The 24,241-nt window shown below is 42.4% G+C and overlaps 1 protein-coding gene across 1 annotated transcript in view; it reads right to left on the bottom strand.

Annotated features, from left to right (window-relative positions):
- The window catches only part of LOC138194405 (transcription factor HIVEP3), a 40,687-nt gene that overhangs the window by 16,117 nt on the left and 329 nt on the right, over positions 1-24,241 (bottom strand).

Here is a 24,241-nt window from a genome sequence, read left to right as displayed (position 1 = left end):
CATTTTTACTCTCTCCATATGTCTAAAAAAAAAAAACACAGCACAGTCAGCCTTCATTAGAGCGAGTTTACAGCAGAAATAAAAGAAAGAGAATCACTCTTCCTTTCGGAAACGACTCGACAGATTTTCGGCTCCATCTCCACATTTGCCCACATCTGCTAAGGGCCAATCATCTGTCCGGTGTGTGTTTCTGTAAGCGCTCCAATGTTTTGATTATAGCAGACTCTCACCATCAACACTAAGCAATTACGCAGCATCACAAACCAAAATAACGCCATTAAAAATCACCTCTACATTTTCTTTTTCCTGTCTTCCACCTTCTCAGCTGTGCAGGAGGACTTATGGTGGCACCTATAGCATTTTCCATGTGAAGATACTGAGCCAGAGAGAGACAACTCTCCTGAGCAATATGTAGACAAGTTCGATCGGGAGGGAATGAAGCTTACAAAGGAGATATCAGATCCTGACTGAGGGGTGTTGTTATCCACACACTTAAAGAAAGAAAATTGACATAACAAAAACAATAGATAAAAGATTAAAGGTTGAAGAAAAGGAGTGGAGGAAAGGAGAAAAAGATCAAATGTAGCAAGAGGAGCAACCAAGTGGAAAATAAGTGAGTGGGTCTAAATCTGTAAAGGCATGATGCTGTGCATAGAAATATGAGGACAGAGCAGGAGGGAAAGCACAAAGAGCAACACAAATTGCCCTTCTCAACCCTTCCTGTAATAAATATCTTTGTTCATGTAGTTGGTTATCGGAGTGTAAGTTTAATGATCTCAAGCTTAGCTGTTGATGCAGCCCTTAAACAAAGCAATTAGAAGGTTTTAAGGTTGGGAAGAGCACCGCTTACATTATTCATGGCAGTTGAGACTGAGTGGGGAAACACACATTCAGGGCCTTGCCAGGAAGATGAGCAAAAGGAATACCAGACATTAAGCAAAAAATATACACACACACACACACACACACACACACACACACACACACACAAACACACACAAACACACACTGTACAGCCTACAGCACACATGCAGTGTACAGTACTACTCTCCCCTGAGCAACACCTACAAACGCACAGCAGCCACAAATCTACTCTGACAGATCTGACCAGCCAATCAGCTGCAGCGCCCTGAGGTGACCTGCATTGGTTTCACTCAGCGGATCCTCCTTCTGTTTGACGAGGGGTTTTCCTCTCTCATCATCCTCATTCCTCAAAGATGACTTCATATTAAAGATGTCTATTACGTACAACACACTTATGCACTCTGTCTAAAATAACGTGTGGAACTATATAACAATAAAACGTCATTCTGTAAATGTGTCTAATCTTACTGAGAAAGGGAGGGGCAGGGTCATCCTCAGTCTATCACTATTTTTAGGCTCTTGTGTGAGCAGGAAGCCACTAGTACAACTTTTAATGTTGTTATATTTATTTGTTGATGATGAAAACCGCAAAGCTAATATTAGTAGGAGTTTGCAGCCCAACAAACTTTGAACATTGGGGCATTGGACCCCCCCCCCCCCCCCCCCCCCCCCCGAATATTTCCCCTTTTAGTTCTGAACCACTGTTTCCACCGAACAGTCTATCTGGTGATTTGTTGTGCGAACCAGTTTCTGGTGTCTGCGCCTAAAATGTGATTAACAACTGGCCCACAGAGACGCCACGACAGAATGAGTGAGGAATGTGTGCAGGGAGTGTGTACATGCAAAGGGGCTTTTCAGAAGAAACAGGCACTGATGCAGGTACCCAAGGGAGCCCTGACATACGGAGGAGCACAAACTCCATCTCCTCCACACACACACACACACGCACACACACACACACACACACACACACACACACACACACACACACACACACACACAGAGACACACAGCGACACCAACAAGCTGTCACAAATTGTCACACACTTTCTCCTTCCGTCATCTTTGCTGTGTCTATTAAGTCCAACAGTTATACTTCCAAAACTGTAAATCCCATTAAAATAAACATTTAGCACAACTCCAGCTCAATAAGTAGCGCCAGATCTTCGCAGCAGTTTTACAGTTAAAACTTCACAGGAGAGCACTGCCGGCGGAGTCTGTGTTCATTTCCTCATCAATACTCAGACGTATTCATGCAGCTGGTAATGACGGATACAAATATGGGCCAAACATTAAATTACCTTGTGCCCTGAGAACAGATAAACCCTCTTAAGTGCTTTTTAAAAAATCTGCTGTCATAGCCCCCCAAAACACACAAACACACGCACACACCCCTCTCTTTCTCCCCCTTTCTCTCTTACTGGCAGTAGCCTGGTGCAGGTTCCCATGGAAACCAACCTACTCTGAGCAACGGCAGATGGAGAGGGAGCTGGAGGTCTAAATTTATCTCCCAGCATCCTCTCTGACTACAGACGCACACTGGCAGCAGGAAGTGAGAAGGGGAACTGCTTGGCCTCTGCATGCATTTACAAACTGGCATGACCCTTGACTTCCAGTCCCCTCTGAGTGACGACAGGTCGATGTCACAGCAGACGATGACAGCTTTAACAACAACAACAAAAATCACAATCTCAGTGTAGCAATGCAACCTTTGATACCATACAGGAGTCTCTGCCACATTCCCAAAGTGTAACGTAAGCAGAAAGTTAAATCTCAGTGCTTGCTCTCCCACTGCCACCAAAAACAGAGCTGTCAATCAAACTCAGACCACAAATCCTATAGAGTAACACTAACCAATCACAGAACCACAGAAAGAAGTTTGGTTTGATTGTAAATGACTGAAAAAAAACAAAAACAAACCTGATGGCAGATAGAGCAGAAAACCTCACAGGCTAAGACTCACACTCACCCAGGGATATCACTGCTGTCAGGAGGAGCCGCACTAAGGAGGATGCCATCTGACAAAACACCACATACCAGAGTCCTCACTCACTCTCAAAGCTCTGTGAGGGATGCACTGGGATCGCTGTACCTCTGCGGCCAGAGGGTGTAGAGAGGGATTTCATAGGCCTTTGATAAGACTGGCAGTTCACAACTGTTGCAGTGTTCGTTTTGATTAAACACAAGCCGGTGAACTGTAGGTCAATGCCGGTCTTTAAATCAAACACAGTAGAGCAGAGCTTGGTAATGCACACCTCGACGGCAAGAGAGGAGGATTGCACTCAGAGTTTTAATAATATTCCCGGCAGCTCCTTTGGTGACATAATCAACTGTAAAAACAAACTGACCACAACTTGGACTAAATTGCAGGTTGTGGGGTTTTCCATCATTTTATTTGTGGCTAGGATGGAAATCATCTTTTTTTTTTTTTTTTTGTCCCTTAGTTAATTTAAATTATAGCCCAAAGTTTGCCTCAGATGTCTTTACCTCTGGTTGGAGAGGGGCTCTAACGTTTCACCCTCTCGTCCAACACAGAACAAATTCCATAAATTTTCCATAAACTCAAAAACCTCAAGCAAAATCAACAGAGGAGGGATCCCTCTTCTAGGAAAGACATGCAATAAGTGTCATACAGTACACACAGACTCTTGTGGTGCAAAGGAGACTTCTTTAGAACATTAATCAAATCTGTGACATTCATTTATTTCAGTGACACCTTTTGACACGCTCAACGTCTCAGGTATGTTGTCCTTACATCAGTGCAAAAAAAGTCTTTAAAATTCATGAGACAAACTTAAATCCTTTAACTTAAAAATAACTCCTGTAGTTGCTAACGTACTCGATTATAATGTGCCCAAGTTTCAAATAATAATATACGTTAAACATACACACATAATTCAACAACAACTGTAACTGTTGCAATAACTGAATAATTAATTTGCCGTAGCTGACAAGTAAAATAATGATAAGGAGGAAAAGACTGAGGAGAGAGAGGAAGACAGAGTGTGAGTGGGGTGCAGAGAGAGAGAGAGAGAGAGAGAGAGAGAGAGAGAGAGAGAGAGAGAGAGAGAGAGAGAGAGAGAGAGAGAGAGAGAGAGAGACAAACAGACAGAGTTTAGATTACCTGACAGAGCAGTCTGGTCTTCCCCCTCAGAGACGCTTCACAGGCACTGTGAGACAAGCAGGGAGAGCCAGAGAGTGAGAGCGGATATGACTGTTTGAGTGGGTGTGTTGCTGAGAGAGGGAGAGCAAAAGCGAGAGAAAGGCTGGGGGTGAGGCGAAAAAAAGGAGTGATGAAGAAAGAGGGACAGAGGAAGACAGTAAATTAATGTTTCCACTGTACAAATGTGAGGGGAGGAAAAGAAAAATCACGTAGCAAGAAGACACCAAAAGCGACTCGTACTCCTGTGGTATCTAAAAAAAAAAATCACATCATCTCTAAAACCGCATCATCAATTGCCATGTTTCTTGGTTCCAGTTTAACCTAAGTGTACAACACACTAGGACAGTTAAACCGAAACTATACACCCGCACATTCAGGCCAGGATCGTCTGCTGCTGTTTCTTTAACTCGAACACATTCAGCGGCTGTGACACACTGCCGACAGACAGGATTACAAACAGGTCTTACATGGGGTTTTCCCTCGCAACACAGAACCCTGCAGGCGATTCCTTGCAATTATCACCTCCTTATCAGCATAAATCATCTCATTGTAGTGGTAAGAGATAGAAAAAAAAAACACTACAGCCTTCCTCCTAAGTGACGAAGCCTTTGCCTACAGAAACATGACTCGTTTACGTAAATCCTCCAGCTACAGCCAGAGTGCCATTGTGCTGCATCTGTAAATGAATTCCAGAGTGGCATCCATTCAAGCAAGCCCCCGCATTACGCAGAACTCTGGTTAGGCCTATCAGCAGTGCAATTCGAGAGAGAGAGAGGGAGAGAAACAGAAAGAGAAAGAGAGAATTGAGAATGAACGGAGGTCCTGCTGTTCCATAGAGCTTTGCCTCACTGGCAGAGTGCAGGAAGTATGAGTCACACTTTCTAAAATAAACACACTCACACAGCGACGAGCCGGCACAGAGAATGAGCGGATGGCTGGGCTACTGATCAGAAGGCAGGCAGAGAGAACATGGATCCATACAGTCCAGCAACACGTGGTGGCCTGGTGGGATTCAAAGACAGATGAAGGGATGAGTCAAAAGGAAAAGATGATTCTCTGCCACTCTAATTGTTCCCTATATTTCTGTTTTGTTTTTCTTCTCAGCTGTCTTCCACACGCCTGCTTGTTTGCCGTCTTTTTCAAATATCTTTGTTCTCTTCACTTCTTTCCCATGAATTGTCCACATGTCCTCTATTTTACATCCTCTGCTTTGCATTTCCTCTCTTGTTTTATTTGGTCCCAGTCAATAGGAGTGTTGTTCAGGACTTGGTGATTACCCCTGGCTCACTGCTGCTGATGGCCGACTGCTGTACGCGACTGTGCTGGCCTGATGCTGAGCTACTATCACAGGCTGCTGCCTTTGCTGGCCTAGGCGTTGTATTGTGTCTGCCTGAATGTGCTCATTGTCACCCTTTACAGCACGCACCTTCTATACTGTACTTCCCTGTGAGGGACCTTCACCCATCCGTCATCCCTTTGTCCTCTGTTCCTCAGACTGTGGGGTTTTGAGGGGAAGGTGCGGAGGGAGGGCAGAGGCCCGGGAACAAAACTGCCACTGTGGCGATGATTGACGGGAAAGTTGCTCTACACAGACGTAACGATTATCAAGGCCAGAGACTGGGCAGCAGATAGGCAGATCATATTTTGGGCTGCAAGTTGTACTTCAGGACTGCTCTTTATTGTTGTTGTGTTTTTTCTTTTTGTATTCGTGATTTGCACTTCGGGACCGTAAGTTTTTGTTGGTGTGTTTTTTCTTTTTGTATTTGCGCTTTGCACTTCAGGGCTGCTCATTCTTGTGGTTGTGTTTTATTTTTATTTTTGTGTTTTGCACCTCAGGACCACAGATTTTTTTGGGGGGTTGTTGCATTTTCTTCTGTTGTTGTGTTTTGCATCTCAGTGCCACCGTATATAATAAACAGTAACCATATGCTACCCACTGGCCCAAAACCTGTCAGACTTACAGTATGCAAAATTGTTTTCATTTACAGTAAATGGAAACAAGGCCTCCCCTGTGGTATGTCACATGAGCCAATGTATTGCACACACCTTCATATATAATATAATACCAAGACAAGCAACACCTAAAACGCAAACATCATGCTTTATAAGAAACTTTGGTCTCTTTTGGAGCAGCCACAGACTGTAATTTAGACTAAATGAGTGGTTTGCGCATTTACAGAGTACCATACAGATGACATATTTTTGGACTTTCACCCTGTAAACTGCAGACACAGGCAGTAAAATGGGCAAATATGGGACTATTCAGAGAGGGTTCTCTCTGTTCTGAGGGTAGATTATTTCAGACATGTGGTCTTCCAGTAAACTGACCCCTCTCTTTGCATATGACTGTGGTATTATGATAGAAACAAAATCCATTTAAAGAGGGAGCCCACCTTGTGTATAAAAGCCACTGTGGCTCTGTATTGCTCTACCTGTTTGCATGTATTTGGAAAGAAAAAAAAACTGAGGGCAAAGGAGACATCCAAATGAGTTGTGTGGCTGTGATGGCCTTTTGGAAACGGGATGTCGAAACACTAAATCCGGTCATTACTCAATTAAATGTAACAATTTTGTCACTTCATTCTCACCGTCCACCTCATGAACTTGCATAAATCTTAAATACACCTTGCGTAACATAAAGTTTAACCTCAGCACTTTTCTCTGAAAAAAGACCATGAGAAGTGAAACATCTGTCAGCAGTCTATGACTGGAGGGCACAAGTAAACAGTATGACCAGATCAGAGAACAATTTCAGTTAGGGTCATATGTAGTCATATTTTTTAGGACCTTTCTTTGCTCACTGTAAATGTTTTTCTGAAAAAAAAAACCATTAAATACGGTAAACGGGTAAAGTAAACCAAAGTTTAAAATGCATCAGATAATGTCCATCTCTAAACACGAACAGACATTCAGTAAGCAATATAATGCAACATAAAATTAACTCAATTTGTTTTAAATCAGCACATACCTTATCAAAGGAGAAGTATAGAAGGCTAAAGGTTGAGGGATGCTCTAAAGTTTGTATGACCTATCTTTAGCTTGTAGTTGTTCCAAATGACTGCACTTTAGATCTGGTGAAAAACTTGTTGTCATAGAGAGGGGTGACAGTAAAACATTGTTTAAATATGGGAATTGTGGCACTCATATTCAGACAGCCTCTCCTGGAGGGCATTGGTACAATGGTACTCGTACGCACATAACGTTCCAGAAAAGAGAGAACTTCAAATCTGGGCTGTTTTCTTGCTGTCGCACAGCTGTGTGATGACGGTGTGAAGCCGGTGTCAAAGTTACAGAAGTTACGCAGCTCCCCATTCTGACTTGGGTTAAGGTGTGGGCAGCGGATGCTGCAGAAACCGTTGGACCATCCAACAAGCACTTCTGTTGAAGTAAACTGGCACCTTAGAAGAGTTGTCCAGTTAAGTATTGCACTCTTTCAATATTGTTGTACTGGGAATACAGCTAAAAATATATAAATCAATGAGACAGCCAGACATAGCTTTTATTTATTATATGCATTCTTCTACCTTTACAAAATCTGCTGCTTACATTACCACCAATATGCAACTTGACCATGTGCAATTTAGTTGGAGGTTTTTATGTATGTATGTAAGCAGCAGATAATGTAGCATCAAGCTGCTGAAGAAAAGGGATGGTTTAATAATAAATATAATAAATATCTAATCAAAGAATAAGACAGGATAATAATGTGAAACAAGTGGTGCTAACTTTATGCACAATTGTTGTTCATATTTTGTCCTAGAAGTGCCTCAAAACAAACTTATAAACCTGATCAAACAAAATAGGCCAGAGCTCGTGTAACATGCAACCAACCAGCCAGCTAATGGAGTTGAGCTTCTAGTCTTTTGTTGATGCCAATCGATATGTACCCTCAACTGATGAGATATCTGATCCTGTAAAACACTGACAGACTGGCCACCCTCTGTTTCACTCAGCACATCAGTCTGTTTTAATCTTAAGGGGCTTCTCTGCTTCTCTTTTTGTCTATTCCTCACAATTTCTCTGAGACACAGAAAATTGCACGACTCCCTCTTTGCACTCTTTCCCTATCGAGTTCTCAATTTTAGCCACAGAACACACTCATTATCTTTTCCATGGTGCTGGAGCATTAATAAGCATCACTGTCTATATATGCAGCAAAGTAAACTTTATAATATGAGGAAGGCTACCAGGAAATCATGTCTCCAGGGTTGCTGCGGGTAATGATTATGGAAAGTAGCTTGGCCCTGAGTAAAAGCCTTCATTGGTAAGTGATATCATACACAGAGGTAATCTATCATTAGCAATTTATGATGCTAGGGTAAACCCAGCTATAACAGTTATACTGTTTAAGTCTCTAAAAGAAGGTTTTGATTTGTACCTCAAAGGAAAACTGGTCTTCTGACAAGCAACAATTACATTAGGGACAGCAGCGATGAAAAAGCGACTCGGGGGCCTTAAAAGGAGTTACTGTAACAGGAGTGTCTGTCAAAGAAACTTCACCTATCTTTGGACATCTCGACACCATACGTCAAAACACAGCATGGGTGCACAGTGTGCAAATGAAATAATAGTGTAAAAGCTGGAGGGGAAGGAGGACGGGGGGGGGAGGGGGTTAAATATAGAAAGAGGAACTGACATTTTCAAAAGCTGTCCTCCCTGTGCCCACAAGTTTCACTGATGCGTGGACATCGAGATCACGGAGCACATTCTCCCACGCAGCTTACTGTACCCACCGTTCACAGTCGGCTGCTTTATGTTTGCTCTCTCAATCAATGTGCGAACAGAAACGAAACGCTTGAGGCAAACCTGTGATGAGATAAAGGTCTTCAGTTAATTGAACGGAGATGGGAGAAGTACGCAGCTGTGGTAATAAAACTAAATGATGACAATTCTCAAATGAAAGCGTAAAATATTTAGAAAGTTTTGAGATTATCTAGCAATGAAAACATGCTTGTTTCTGTAATTTCTCTATATTAAATTTGAGATCTGCCGCTACATGCTGGTTAATGCCAACTTTGTGTATTCATGGAGTCCCACAAAGTTTTTTTAATTATATGACAGCAATCATTTCAGTTATTTTTGTTTTCGCTAAAGTTGTCTATTTTTCTTTGAAGTCACTCAAGTGGATTAATCCCCTGTGATGGGAAAGCCTGAGCTAATTCCTCTTTTTGCAGCTGCAGTGCTGCATCCTGTGTGAAGAAGCTGCAGCAGGTACAACGTAGCACTGCTAGCTCTGCGCATGACTGGGCACGATGCCTGATCTGCACATCTCGCTAACCTGTCACAATGTTAATTCAAGCCTTTAAGCTGGAGCTGCTTTCACCGCTGCCTGCACAAACAGAGACACGAGGAAAGAGTCAACAGGTGGAAGCTCAACCTGAGTGTGTTCAAACACAAGGACCAGGACGCAGGACGTATCAACACGGCGTCCGGTCCTGCCTTCCTCTCCCGCCTTGGCTGATGGGCATCCTTCTGATCAGGGAGTTTACTCAAAGCCGGGCCAGGCCAAGTAATTGCTACCCACAGTGACAAACAAGTCCATTCAGCCTAAGTGTCGGTTTACAGTTTACTCTCCCTCCTCCGCTGTGAGCCTCTGCTGCCCATTCTGCTTGGTGCCACGCTGCATTAGTGGCCCGTCAACAGAGACTCTCCTGACGCATCAACACTTCGTCAGCCGTCCTTCAAACCCGATGCACTTGTATACAAACGCCATGTGCAATAACCCGTCTGTTTGTGTGTTTGTTTCTCTGAGAGTGGAGGTGTGTGTGAGTGCATGTGTTTGGGAGAGTGTGAGACAGAGAATAACAAGAACGAACAGAAAAACAGCGTATGGAAATGCGTAGGAGAAAGGCAGAGACGTAGAGAGAGGAGCCTCTTGTATGTGGCCATTTCATGTCTTCGGTGCACGGCTCCAACTAATGGTAGTCACCCTACTGTATCTGACGTCTGAGAACATCTTTTGAAAATGCTGCCAAATGTAAGTGTGGTGCTCGGCCTCTATATCTGGAGTCTGCCGCTGCAGGGCTGAATAAGACCACTCATCAATCACACATGGCAATCAAGACAAAAACTCAAACATGGCTTTAGTAAATATGTGTGTTTGCATGGAGTTGTGAAATAATGAATCAGCAGAATACGCAAATACTTGTGTATGCAACATGAAGGTTTCTCAATCCATGCGTACACTGGGTTTTTGGTGTTTTTCTAAAATACTCAGTGACAACAATAATAAGATACAGATAACACAGGCTGGATTGAAGATGGATCTTCTGGAGATTTAATGAGACCAAACATGTTAAATCATCATGCTGTTTTCACTGTGCTCATCTTATCTTTACAGTAACAGCTGTCAACAGCAGAAACAACAACAACAACAACAACAACAACAACAACAACAACAAACAGCAAACAACAACAACAATAAAGATTTCACTGTACTGTAAATACAAGGTCTAAGGCAGGGGTCTTCAACATTTTTCAGGCCAAGGACCTGCAAACTGATAAAGAGATGGAGCAGGGACCCCCTACTATATATATTGTATAAAATTGTGTTTTATATTAAACTGGAGGAGTGCAGGAGGCTTGGAGGGAGGTCCAGGCTAGTCTCGCGCTGTGAGTGAACCGGTGCCCAAGCTTGAGAGCTCCTGTGTGCCGCTGAATGTGTGCATTTCTGACTGAAAGATAACATCTTCTGCCTCCATTTATCCATTCGCTACAATATGTTGGATTCATGTTAATGTGTATTTAAAGACATTTAAATTGGTGGGAAAAAAAATAGGAAAAATGATCTAATCAACCAAAAATTTCAGGACCCCCTGCAGTACCTACGCGGACCCCCTAAGGGTCGCGGACCCCCTGTTGAAGACCTCTGGTCTAAGGATTACGACGTCAAGATGAGAGTAGATGTTTTCAAGCAAACTCAAATAAACGTAAATTTACCTCTGCGGCAAGTGGAGATTATTTGCTGTAAGAAAAACATTTTATCCCAAGAGTAAAACTATGGAGAACCTCCATGTGACCATGATCTGAGTCAAACATGGACCAATGTACCGCAAACCAACTGGCCCACTTTGCATTACCAGACACACAGAAACGTACCACTGGCTGCACTCATCGTTCCTGGGAGGTGCAGTCTGGTCTGGCCACGAGGGAAGGCCACACACAACCAAACTGTCTGGTTTCAGGGTATGGTATTATAACCCATATTACTGCAAATACACACTGCTTCACAATCATAGTGTAAACGACACACTTGTTACGGATGAACATTTTTCTCTGCCCTGACCACCCAAACTGTTCAAATTGCTCTGAAAGGTAATCGAGCCCAAAGGTCACGTGACCTGCGTTAGGGGAATTAGCGGTGCATTCCTCCAGCTGTCATCGCCACGTAAAGATCTGGTTTAGGAGAAATCTGACTCCAAAAGCCGAACTCGCCACCTCTCCTCCCTGCTCTCCCACCATCCCACTCGTCTTCAGAGCTGCATCCTCCTGCCTGTAAGCCTGATCATTTGAATACAAAGCAGAGAAACAAAGATGCCCTTAAAATAGAGATGCTGTGTGCAGAGTGTTTTCAAAGAAGCACACTGCAAAGACAGAGCGAGAAAACAGAGAAGGAAAGGAGAGCGAGACAGCAAGATGAACAGGCTTATGGAGAACAAAGTAAGACATTGTATTGATGTAGGATAGGTGGCTGGATACATTGATTTCCTGTTAGGTCTTGCCTGGTTACGTACAGCTGATTTGTCATCCAATACAGGTTGAAGCGCCGTCTCTGAACATGCCCTAAGCCAGGCTTCACTAGCCTCTCTGTATTGATATAAACACAGTGGATCATTATGTTACCGCTGCGAATGTTTCCTCGTCAGGAGTGTTTACTGTAAGAGCTTTCTGTCCAGCGAGGTTACTAGCTAATATTTCAGTCTAACTGTTACCTGAGGTACATGACCTCACGACTGCAGATTGAGTATCAAGCAGTTGCATGATGAAGCAAATTAGCCATTATAGAGGAGAAAGCTCCAGTTATCAGTTCTCATTCAATGAGACCTGTTTGAACTGGCTGTGAAAAATGCACATCTGTGACCACATGCTCATTAATTTAATACTATGCTAAACAGAAATTACCTGTACTCACCACAATCTCAAACAAGCTGCCCGTCCACTGTCGTTTCATTTTCCTTGTGTGAGGAAAATATTTCTCAGATAAGTCTGGTCTTTTCACTTCTATATACCATTGTTTTCCAACCAAATGAGCCACTTGACACAGTTCAGAAAAGCAAAATTGCAAATCAGCTCAGCCTCTCACATCTAACTGTTTCAATGCAGGTGGTCACAGTAGATTATGCAGCATAGAAATTGAACACAGCAACATGATAAGTAACAGAGGAGCATGGTTAATGTGAGTTTCCATGGAGAATTTGGAAGACACCAATGGCCGGACACAGTTTGGTTTGTTTACCTCTCAGTATAAGAAAAAAAAAGATACTTCAATTGAAATGTCGACTCTTTTAAAGAAACGACAGGAGTTGACCAGTTGCAGAAGCTTTTTTGAGCTCATAGATTAGATGGATGTATAAGGGATAGAACCCTATAAATAGCAACCAATCAGAGATCCCTCCCCAAGGTACCATGGACAAGACCTTGACACTGGTGGCAGTAGGGCGGTGTAGGGGTGAAGCTGTGATGCAGCATAGACTATTATGACTGCAGTGAGAAATGAAGCAAGATGGTCTGAATGTTCCTGATGATCAATGGATGATAGGAAAGCCTGCGCGCAGCACCCAGGGAAGTAACTAGATGACACCTGAGAGGTGGCGCTCAGTGTCACACGCTACCTGTTTCCTAATGTTTCTAGCATTTGTGCTAAACCAAGCTAGCGGGCTGCCTACTGTATTGGACATATATTTAAGTGGTATTAATCATCTTCTCTAACTCTCCACCAGAATGCAAATAAGAGAATTTCTCCAAACTGTCAAACTACTTCTTTAAGGAAAAGAAAACTAAACCTGAAAAGTCACCTATATGTAAGATCAACCTGGGTTTTCATATGACAACAAACTGAATTGTTTTCATTTCTCTGTGGGAGAGCATTTGTATCCTTGAGATGCTCAGAACAGGAACACCCTGTTATGCATCCCATGGCAGGTTTTTTTTTGACACCGTTTAATTTCTGTTGATAGGATTTCAAAAGTTTTCATGCTATAAATTCACTGCCTCTGTGGTCATCAGGCTTCAAATCACCCTGCTCCAGCTGATTTAGCTGTGCCTAGAAAGTGCTCCTCTTTTATGGATCTCTGCGACACACACACAATACAAATTCTCCAAATTCATAAAACATGAATTTGCCACAGATTTGACTTGGAGCTGTTTTTGATATGTAGAAAATGAAAAGGTACGTCAATTTATTTCTCATATAGCCTGTAGAAGCTATACCTGGGTGTTGTGAATTCTAACACAGCCAGGAGTCAAGTCTTTAGACATAATGCCACTTTTTTTGCTTTCCTATAAGAGTAAACTGATGGGAACTGAAACCACACTGTTTGCACATGTAACAACAATTTGAGGTACATGTTTCCATACTTTACAGTATGAACACACTTGCAAAATAGTGAGTGTTAGTCCCAAGGTAGATCATTTAGAACAAAGCAACTGACTTTCTTTCTTTAGGTATCAAATTATTCAATTTTCCTAATACAATTATACACAGTGTATGCATTATATGATTATACATTCAAGGAATATTCATTTCCACAAAAGCTGACCAATAAGGGAGCTTTGCTTGTCAGCTGTATTTTTTTGTTTTTTTTGTTCAGCAGATTCAGACTAGTTCAGTCAGTTTTGACAGGGAGAAAATCTATTTCAAAACAAAGTTCCCAAGTTCTCCACAAATATTTTAGGAAGTTACGTTCGGAGAGCAGCTGCACCCACAACGAGGGTTGATGGAATGGTAGAAGGTTATTGTTTTTGACATCACTAAAAGCTGGGTAGTGCTTTGCATCAAGCTAAGATTGGGGAAATAACTACAAAAAACAGTAAAACACTGTGCAATCCAATTTTCCTGTTTAAGACCATGTCATTGATGGTATCTGGATCCGTCACACTAAACACATTTGGTCATCAAGCATGTCACTTCCAATACAAGTGTCCTCAGTGAAGAGGTGAAGAAATGAAACAGCTACAGCAGCCCAAGTACTTCAGCAAACTCTACAACAGATGGACTGCAAACTGAATTTTCTAGAAGGATAAAAACTTGTTTAGAGACCATGTAAAAAGCTGATGAGGAAGTCATAAGCCTGAACCCACAAAATCTAAACAAATTGCAAGATGTGCCCTCCAGTTAGCAGCTAAGCTGAGAGGGAAAATCTAATCTACAAACCAAGAAAATCGAATCTGCCGACCCGCAAGTAGGATAACTTTCATTAACTGAAGCAGGCTGACTACAAAAAACTCAAACTGTGCATACCGTCAAAGTTAAACAGTATCTGAACAAATGCAACAAAGTGAAGGAGGGAAAGAATGAGCTCCACAGCTGCAGTTTGTGATTTTAGAAAATGGAGAAAAGGAACAGGACTGATTCAGATTTAATGATAACACTTCCCGGATTTTCTGGTCAGACACACATACTTTATGCTGTACAATGCAGATGCATATATTCACATGCCCAAAACACAAAGTGACACATACACAAACAAAGTCACATTAGTTAAGCCTGGGCAGACCTGATGTTGCCAGCCCACAGCTTTAATTTTACTCATCATGGTCAGGTAAGTCTTAATAGGTGTTTGGTTGAAAGAAACGTCATTTCAAAGCTCTACAAAGTAAATGATTAACCAGTATAAACTTCTCTTCTGTTTGAGGGTTAAATTAGTGTAAAACAAGGGTTTGTTGAATTCGATTAGCTCTGCTTATATAATATTGGAAAAATACTGGACCATCACCAGTGTTGAGCTGCTACTATAGAAGGTGTTATTTTTCAAACAGACAAAGTTAATGAACCCTGTGGATACATTTATTTTGTGAAAAACAAATTTAATGAGTAACTGAAGAAGTATTTTAACAGTAACAGTCTACTACAACCATGTTAGCAAACTTCAAGTTATTTGGGGATCACCAATGTTATGACAACCTATCCAAAGGGGACATGAATATATGTGAAGAATTCCTTTGCTATCCACCCAATGGATGTTAACATATTTTACTCCAAAGCAAAAATATCAATCGCATATGGCGGCACTTGGTCTTTCATCAAATAGATATATTTAAATCTGGACTAAAGTGACTGAGCAGCCAACTGAGAGGATCACACTGCCGTCCACTGAGCCACTCCCTAACATGGCTAAAATTTACTGCCATTACATAGCGCATAGAGGCTACAGGACTTCCTTGGCTTTTTCAGGATAACATCTTTGTACAGGCTTGTTTGATGACACACAGACAAAAGTTGTAAAGACTTGGCAAATAAGAGGCATAATACAATGTAAGATGCTATTCACCGTGAAAAACTGAACTGAGGATAATCTGATAACACTGTAGCTACAGAGAAAAGCAATAAACAGTGAATTACATGGATTGATGGGATGAAACACATACTCTCTACAAAGCAAACGGAGTTCTGTGGTTGCACTTCTTGAGCAACTAAAGAAAATGTTCAAACAAAAAGTTTAAGAAAAACAACATTTCAACCCAGTCAATACAATGAAAACTAAGCTATGACTTGTCTATCTGTAACGCTGATAACATGACAAATTAGACTCAAAATTGACACAAATGCTTTTCACATGATTTACAAGTGACAAATAATTTTCAAATGTGTACAATCATTTGTGCATAATTTTGTATAGTCATAACAATTGCTTGGTGCTGTATGTGTGAGTGGACCAAAACAGACAAAATGTTAAATCCTATTTTTCATGTGTAGATCATCTAATACACATTTGTGACCATTTCCAGTCTAACTTCTCTCCATATGGAATGAAAAACACACTATGACCAATGAAAGAAAGACTGTTGCTGGCCAAGCAACGGGGACAGCTCGCTCTCACAAGACCATGACAGATCATACATCTACCAGGCTGACAAAGAAACATTATACTTTCACCCTGACAAAAAAATATCTAACATTGAATCTAGCTCAGGATGTTAACTCAAGATCTACAATCTTAGTACACTGCTTGTTATAAAGCCAATTGGAAATCATCCCCTCACACAGAAGATTGTGTCTGTGTGTGTGTGTGTGTGTGTGTGTGTGTGTGTGTGTGTGTGTGTGTGTGTCACTCTCTTTTGCTCAAAGACAAATTGATTTCTCTGCTCTACACCCTCCAACCCCCTGTCCTCCCTCTCTCCAAAACTCGCTGGGGTTTCTCCTGATCTCCCTCTTCTGTGTAATTTAGGCACTCCCACTGTAATGGACACCCTACTCAGGGGCAGTGAGTGGGAATCCAGCCCCGCCACTCCAAAAACTGTACGCACAAAGAATCCCAATCTGCCTCTCAGATAGCACATACTACTACTTGGGGGCTCATGAGACAGAGAACGAAAGACAGAGGGTCCTGGAGAACAAGGAGAAAAGACGTCAGGGGAGCTGAGCCCTCTGTCTCTTCAGCTGGTCACATGCTACCAGCCATGCAGCCCCTGGTCTCCCTATGGGTGCAGGTGTCAGAGTGAAAAATGGCATCCAGCCCTGAGCCAGGGATGCAACAGGAGCACAACGTGTCCCCCCTGCCACACTTCCTCCTTCGCCCCCCTCCAATAGCCTATATTCACTGGCTCAGAAACCTGTCAATCAGCTGACACCGTAGATCAAGACGCGGGTCCTCAGAGGACGAGAGCAGTGCCATTAAGCTATTAGAGTTGCAGAGTGTTGATAAAAAAAAAAAAAATCAAAGTCTGCAGTGACAAAGCTGGGGTTGCTCCCGAGCATTGTGCTGACAGTGCAAATCTGGGGGGAGAAAAGGGAGGAGGTGGGGGTCTACCTGGGTGCAAACACTGGGACTGCTGACTGTTTGAGGTTGTTGAGGACGCTCGGATTACATAATAAAAACTACTGTAACACCTCAGACTGAGGAAGAGCTTCCTGCAGCATTCTCCATCTTTTTTACCCAAAACAAATGCTCCCATGTCTGTTACAGTCCTTTTTGTTCGGGCTGCAAATCCTAAATTATAACATGATTTACAATACACAGGTAATTACATTTTTATATTATGTGCCTCTAACTGAATATGTGCTACGGCATGCTCCAGATCATTTAACCCAGCACAGGATAGGACGGTACGGAACGGTTAGATGGATGGATAGGAAGATGGATGCAGCGTTTCACGTGTTGGCCTCAACTATTTACCTTCACTCTGCTTTTTTCCTCAACTTCAACCACAACCCTCCCCATCTCATCCATCTTGGCTCCCCGAAAGGTGATGAAAACCTTGGCTCTAACATCCAGCAGCAGAAGATAAACATGTAGCCCTATCATGAGCGGCACAAGGTTGTTTTTTTCCTCATCTGTTTACTTTCTCAATTAGTCTGTGTCAGCAGCTCTGGGGTTTTGCTCTGGCGAGAAGCGGGAGGGTGGGAAGGTGGGATCCCTTCATGGGGTGCACAAGTTTCTCGAGAAAGCGTGGCACAGACGATGTTGTTCAAAAATACCATGTGATCATGGAGATAAGCGCTGCATTGTAAAAAGAAAGAGATGTTGAAGCTACAGTGTGACAGAATGTCATCCATACCTTCTCTAACAGACGGATTCATGCTGAGCAGCACACTCACAGTACACACACTCAATGCAGTGCATTGTGGAGATGATTCACCTACAGCTGTGTCTTTTGTTTGCGTGTGAGGCTGGAGGATTATTTGACTATTTGGACAGGCACCAAAATAAACACAGGTTCCATCTTAAATCCAGACACAGGAAAACATAATGATAAACTAATATTAAAACCAGTAATACAGTAGGAGTGCAGACAGTTTTTGTTTTTTTGTCACTTTGTCACCTTAGTTTCAAGGACCAAACCAACAGCAACTCTGCAGCGTTCTGTTCCTAAAAATAAGGTGACAAACAAGAGCCGAGTTTACAACCGACAATCAGGTTGTTAACAAGCCGATCGATGTGCCTGACAAGCTGCCACTTTATTTGGAGGCACAACCAAAAGGGAGAACACCTGTAATGTCACGAATAATTCTTCTGTGAAACTGTGATAAATGCTTCCAAAGAACAGTGTGGGGAATGTTTACTATTTTTGCCTTTGTTTTCCTCTTCAAATAAATTTGGAAAAACATGGGTTTGTTGCCCATGTGGACTTACTTCAGAGCTTCACCTGACTTTGATATTTAATGTTGATGTATTTGATAGAATCAACGATCAAGGCTACAAAAATGAAACAAAATTGTAAGAAAACATATAATTCCTTTAACAAAACATAATGTACTTTACACTTTTACTGACTACTTTCAAGTTTTATATTTTTCAATACACCACTGGTGTCTGTTCTTATCTGACCGAAACCGAAATTAAGTACCAAATTACACAAATTACAGACTGGATATTTACAATGATGACTTATAAACACGAGCATGTTGTCAAAGTTATACTGGTGTGTCACATTGTACACAGATGGATGGACATCAGTTTATACCTATAGTAGAAAAAATAAACACACAATTCTAAAACGGGGAAGCGTAGTTTGCAAAACAGTTTGCTTGATAAATGAGATGATTAATCAACAACCAGAGTAGTTACCATTTACTTTTTGATTATTCGACTAGTTGTTTCAGCTCTAGACGCAGGTCAGTCACTCCGACTAGACTGACTAAAAGATGTGGACTACTGGAATTAGCCCGAGTATTTCACTCTGCTTTTTGTCTTTTCTCTCTTCCAGTCATATTTGCTGCTTTCCAAGTCCTTGTCTTGGTAATACAATTTGAAAATGTACTATCAAACAGGGACATTTCCACATGTTTGCTGAATTTAATTAGCCATGTGCAAAATGTTTCTCAGACTCATTCCCCAGAAATATTTAGCAAGACAACTGGTGAGCTTTGCAAAGTTTAGGCCCTCCCCAGATAATTCAGACTGATTTCACAAAATCAAACAACCTGGAGGAATCTTTTTTTTTTTTTTTTTTTTTTTTTTACTAACTGTTGCAATAATTGCAATGAAAGACTGTTTTCTTGCTTAGGCACAGTACAAATACAGTGTAGAGAGACAGGTCTGGTGGCGCTAGACCAATATGACAGGCACTCTGATTTTATGGAAGTACAGTGGCAGCCAGTTTTCTGTCTAGATCAAGCCAGGAAAGTTATCTGTAGGAATGCTCATGCAAATATTGACCTTCAATTAGGTGAAACAGACGCCCTCGCTTAGAGGCTGCAATATGGAGGCATCAGCAAAAACATTGTAGGCTACAGATAAACAGTTACAGAATATATATAAACATGCAGAGAGTGTACAAAAACACATCTTGTGTAAATACAGCCTCATTTGCAGGGTGAACTGACATCAAACGGAAGACAACTGCAAAAACTTGAACTCTTTTAAAGGTAGTTTTAACCTCAAACAGTATGCGAGCGCAGCATCAGTACGCATCGCAAATCCACAACAAAAATGAACAGTTCTCTCCTGCTAACACAAAACACACACAGACCAAAATCTGTAGTTTTGTGCCCTTTCTTGGGGTGAGGAGCAAATGACCTTCCCAACTGATGGCAGTCGACCACACTCCTGCATAATTAACAGCATCTAAAATGAGGTGTTCTTTATATGACCTTACCTGACAATGCCAAGGAACAGCTTGCCCCCAGAGACTCTGTGGTAAATAACAAATACACATGCATGTGTGCAACACTCAGAACATGTATAAACCATTTTGCGATTCAATTATTTATATTTATAGGATAATACTGCAGCGTATGGACCCAAAACATAAAGAGGAGGATACCCCAGAGCTCCCCACAAGCCAACATACTTCATAGCATGAAGGCACGCCAGGTAAGAGAGTGTTCCTCAAGGCTGAACATGGTACATAGCAAGCTGACAGCACCATGAGACAGACAAAACAAATCTGGATCCTACTGAAGGCGGCTCTACAGATTTCACAGGGCTTTTAAAGACAGCTAAAGGAAAGAGTCGGGGGGTTAGTTCAACCTCTCTGCTTCAGTGACAGTGACATGGCTGGGGAGGATTGTGCTGGAGCATTGCCTGCTGCCTTGATTTGCTCGGCAGATTCACGGAAGGGTTGGAAGGGTCCCCCCCCCCCCCCCCCCCCCACCACCACCACCAAAGCCCTCTTACCCACCCACAAAGCAGAAATCCCCTCGAATCCCCATTAGCTGTTACTGCAGGGATGACTTACACAGTGAGGCAAAGGAGGAGAGGAGAGGAGAGGAGAGGAGAGGAGAGGAGAGGAGAGGAGAGGAGAGGAGAGGAGAGGAGAGGAGATATATCATTAGGAAAGTTCCTGTACTGTCTCTTCCTCTCCTCCTTCACACACACAGTATATATGCATATCTGTAGACTCTGTACTGTCACAAGACTGGCACCAGTTATCTTTGCAGGTGTTATTTAATGAACACAGATAAGTGTGGTGAACAGACGTTTGGAGATTGTGATCTGTGCAGATGCATTATGGGCTGAGGGGTGTGGTCAGCGGGGTGTCTTGGGACTCAGTCAGAGAAAGCGAAAGATTTGGAAGAGATATCTGGTCGTGAAATGTAATACCTCGCCTGCATCATTGATCTATACACACACGAGGCTCACATCGCAACACAAGACCTTACAGGACTATGCCTGAAAAGAAGTGACATTTAACTCTAAATGTGGATATTCGCTAATTGAAAAGCTATAACTGCACTATATGTGTGTGTGTGTGTGTGTGTGTGTGTGTGTGTGTGTGTGTGTTTTTTTCTTTCAGTTATCAGCCTCTCCCCACCCTACCAGTGACATCCGGGTCAACCCCTTCCCAGACATACCTGTGGTGTGCAGCACAGAAGCTTACAATCACACTACAACAATAACTATTGCACAATGCAGGCCACTGTGGAAAAGTGCACAAAAATGCCCTCATTGTTGATAAAAGCAGAAAACAGATAGATTACAATATATACAGAAGAGAACAATAGAAAATATAAATCTAGTGAGGATGGCATAGCATATGACCCGACAGAAAGTTGGGAGTTGTTGTGATGTAATAAAGTTGCGGCCTATTTTTGAGGGAGCATTGCCATTACAAACAGCAAACCCTTTAACATTCCACTTGGCTATACAACTGCGCCAAAGTAGGTAATGATTAATTCTTATGAGGGGACTGTTTGAATGAGTTACCCCTCTGTTCCAGCGGAACCTGCGCTGCCTGCCTGGCTGTACGTGCACATCATCGGCCACATTACATAACCTGGGCGAACATGCACGGGAGCCACACTAACACACATCTACAGAAGAGACTCTGCTCCCTGGCAAGCAGAAGGAAACTCTATCTGCATTTGAAGGGGCAGCCAACACACTGGCCTGGGCAAGAGGCCGAGTGGAGGCCAGATACTGATAGACAACTGTATCTACAAAACACATACACATACACACGCAGTGACCCAAAAGATACAAAAGCAGAGCCACTGAGATGAAGCCACAAGATTGTATAACGATAATAATAAGATAAAAGGTCTGTTCAGAATGTGCTACATTATAATACAACTGAATGCCTGCAATAAAATTATTAGGCTGGTGGAGCATTTGTGATGCTGCCAGACTGGCAGTCCTGGCCTCCATTTTGCACTGTGTGCTTGCACGAGCGTGTATCCAAGGTCTTGTTCCTGGTTCACTCCGGTCTCCCAGCACTACAGTGGCTCTATTCTTCTCCGGTGCTTCAGAGAACAGGATTAATGCCCAGCAGCAGGGATGTGAAAAGGTTGTGTCCACCAGCCACAAAGATTTTACAGCCTGGGTGTGTCGATGTGTTAATTAATTTTTGTTTTGCATGATAAGAGCTAACTAACTAGAACTAACCTTCTCCCAAAGAAAACAAAACTTAAACATGCTCATACATGCAATTTAATACTTTGCGTAATCTGTAAAGCTAACAGTGGAGCATGAAGCCGAACAGACTGCGAACTAATCCGCTTGTACAGTTCGGTATCCCACGTCCACGTAACACCTAAACATTTCGTATCAAGGGTTCAGACTAAACTGTCAGTCTTGCAGTAGAAAAAAACAGCTGATCCCCTGATCCTTTGCTCCAGCATTGCCGTGGTTATCAAACCTTGTTATCTGTAGGAGTTGTGTCTGAAGATCTGAGCAGGAGCTCCGCATGACCCCCTTGGTGCCGATGGCATTTCATGCATTTAAATCAACATGTCGCCACCTGCAAGGCTGACTCAGTGGGTGAGAGCTGGAGAAGCAGAGAGCGTATGCCAGGTGAGTGTGGGTCTGTGTGCGCGTGTGAAAGCAGAGATGCAGTATATGAGGTGTTGAGTGCTTCTGTGTTAATTGGCAAAAAAAACATGGCCTGTTTCCATCTCCAGCTTTACTTGTGCCAGGGAGAGATATAGCCACACACAAACCTGTCTAACTAACTGACTGAGGTCTTCAGTGATCAGTGTTACTGCTGACAGAGTTATGTTGCCCTTTTATTGTACCAGAGCAAACTCATTGCACAAATCTACAGTTACGATACTGAATACCAGAGCTTTTTGTAATGAATTGGCACCAGTAAAATGTTGAATGGTAGGTATAAAAGCAGTTATACGGATAAGAGCACATTCACTTCCAGCTTTAAAACACAGTAATTATTCTTAACAAGCCACCCTCTGACATTTCAGCCAAGTTACAGCAATATAAAAACATAAGAGTGAGCTTGACTCGCAGCTGTTATCCCCCTCCAGGTTTTAAAAAAAAATGTCAGTAATCTCTAGGCACAGGTATTTTTCAAATAAAAGCTTCACGATGTCAAACAATCTTAGAACTTTGGAAGGAAATGGAGCAGTGCTCTCCTTCGGTGCCTGCTGAGCTAGCGCCTTTTCTTCAGCCAGCACCACAAGTGGTCTTGATCCAGGCAGGAGTGGAGCACTGCCACTTTGTGCTGATTCAATAAGAAATAATTGCATATTGGCCCCTCTCCATATATCCAACTTCACCGCCATGGACCGACACCTTACTGGGTTTTTGTGTTGTAAGGACCAAGAAGGACACTGCAGCTTTAGTAGTGCTATTGTTTTTTTTGTTAACATCCACATTCCTCTGGTTCCATTGATGAGGAATTTCCTCTTCTATAAAAAATGTGCAGCACCTGGTTTAAGAGCTTCCAGCATGCATAACCTGTGGTCTTCATCAACAGACTGAGTCAGTCATTTCAAGTGCTATCCAAACCTGACTTCCTGAGAAGAGATGCAAAAGACTGCCTCATGTAAAACTTCTAATTATAGATAGATAGGTAGATAGATAGATAGATAGATAGATAGATAGATAGATAGATAGATAGATAGATAGATAGAGATAGATAGATAGATAGATAGATAGATAGATAGATATAGATAGAGATAGATAGATAGATAAAACATGACTGTTGAATACTCAAGATGACTGTTACTTCCTGGGTTCATATGTAAAAGACTATTTTGCATAATAAACAAGTGAGACAACAGTGGCACAGTCGCTCACTGTTTCAGTATGCAGTGTACCTTGCAGTGTAAAGGTGAACCCTATGTGGGAACAATAAAACTAAATAATAGAAGGACTTAATTTGAAACACAGGGAACAGCTGCGAAAATAAACCTGTTTTTGGTCAACTCATCTATCATATCACAGCGAATCAAGAGAGTACAAAAGCATGATGTCATCCTGTAGAAATCTGGCAAATGTTGGTGCAGCCCATTACAAATAACTTCACGGTCTTGATCGTGAATCTCTTATTCGTGCGTGTGTCAGTCACCGCTGTTGCTCGCCTGACCTGGTTTGTTAATAAGGATAAACGGGGTGAAGTAAGGAAGGTACGTGACGAATCATGTACTGTATGCTGTCAGCTGGATGTACAGCGCCCCCGCCGCTACTTCAGCTCAAAGTGCTGCGCGCACTGTAGTTTGGCGTGCCCAAAATCCCCCTGACCTGACTGCTGCCGAGGTCCACTGCATGCAACACGTCTTTAATCATTCAGCATTACAACACGTAGCCTAAATCCAGGCAACTCAACTTCAAGGCTGTGGAAATACGGGTGGGATCTACTCTCAACTTCCCACCGTAG

Source organism: Embiotoca jacksoni, unplaced genomic scaffold (assembly GCF_022577435.1).
Source record: "Embiotoca jacksoni isolate LCO1_2020_lvr unplaced genomic scaffold, fEmbJac1.0.p SCAF_11, whole genome shotgun sequence".
Lineage (NCBI taxonomy): Eukaryota > Metazoa > Chordata > Actinopteri > Embiotocidae > Embiotoca > Embiotoca jacksoni.
The sequence above is the reverse complement of the archived record's forward strand: the minus strand, read 5'-3'. Positions and strand labels throughout refer to the sequence as shown.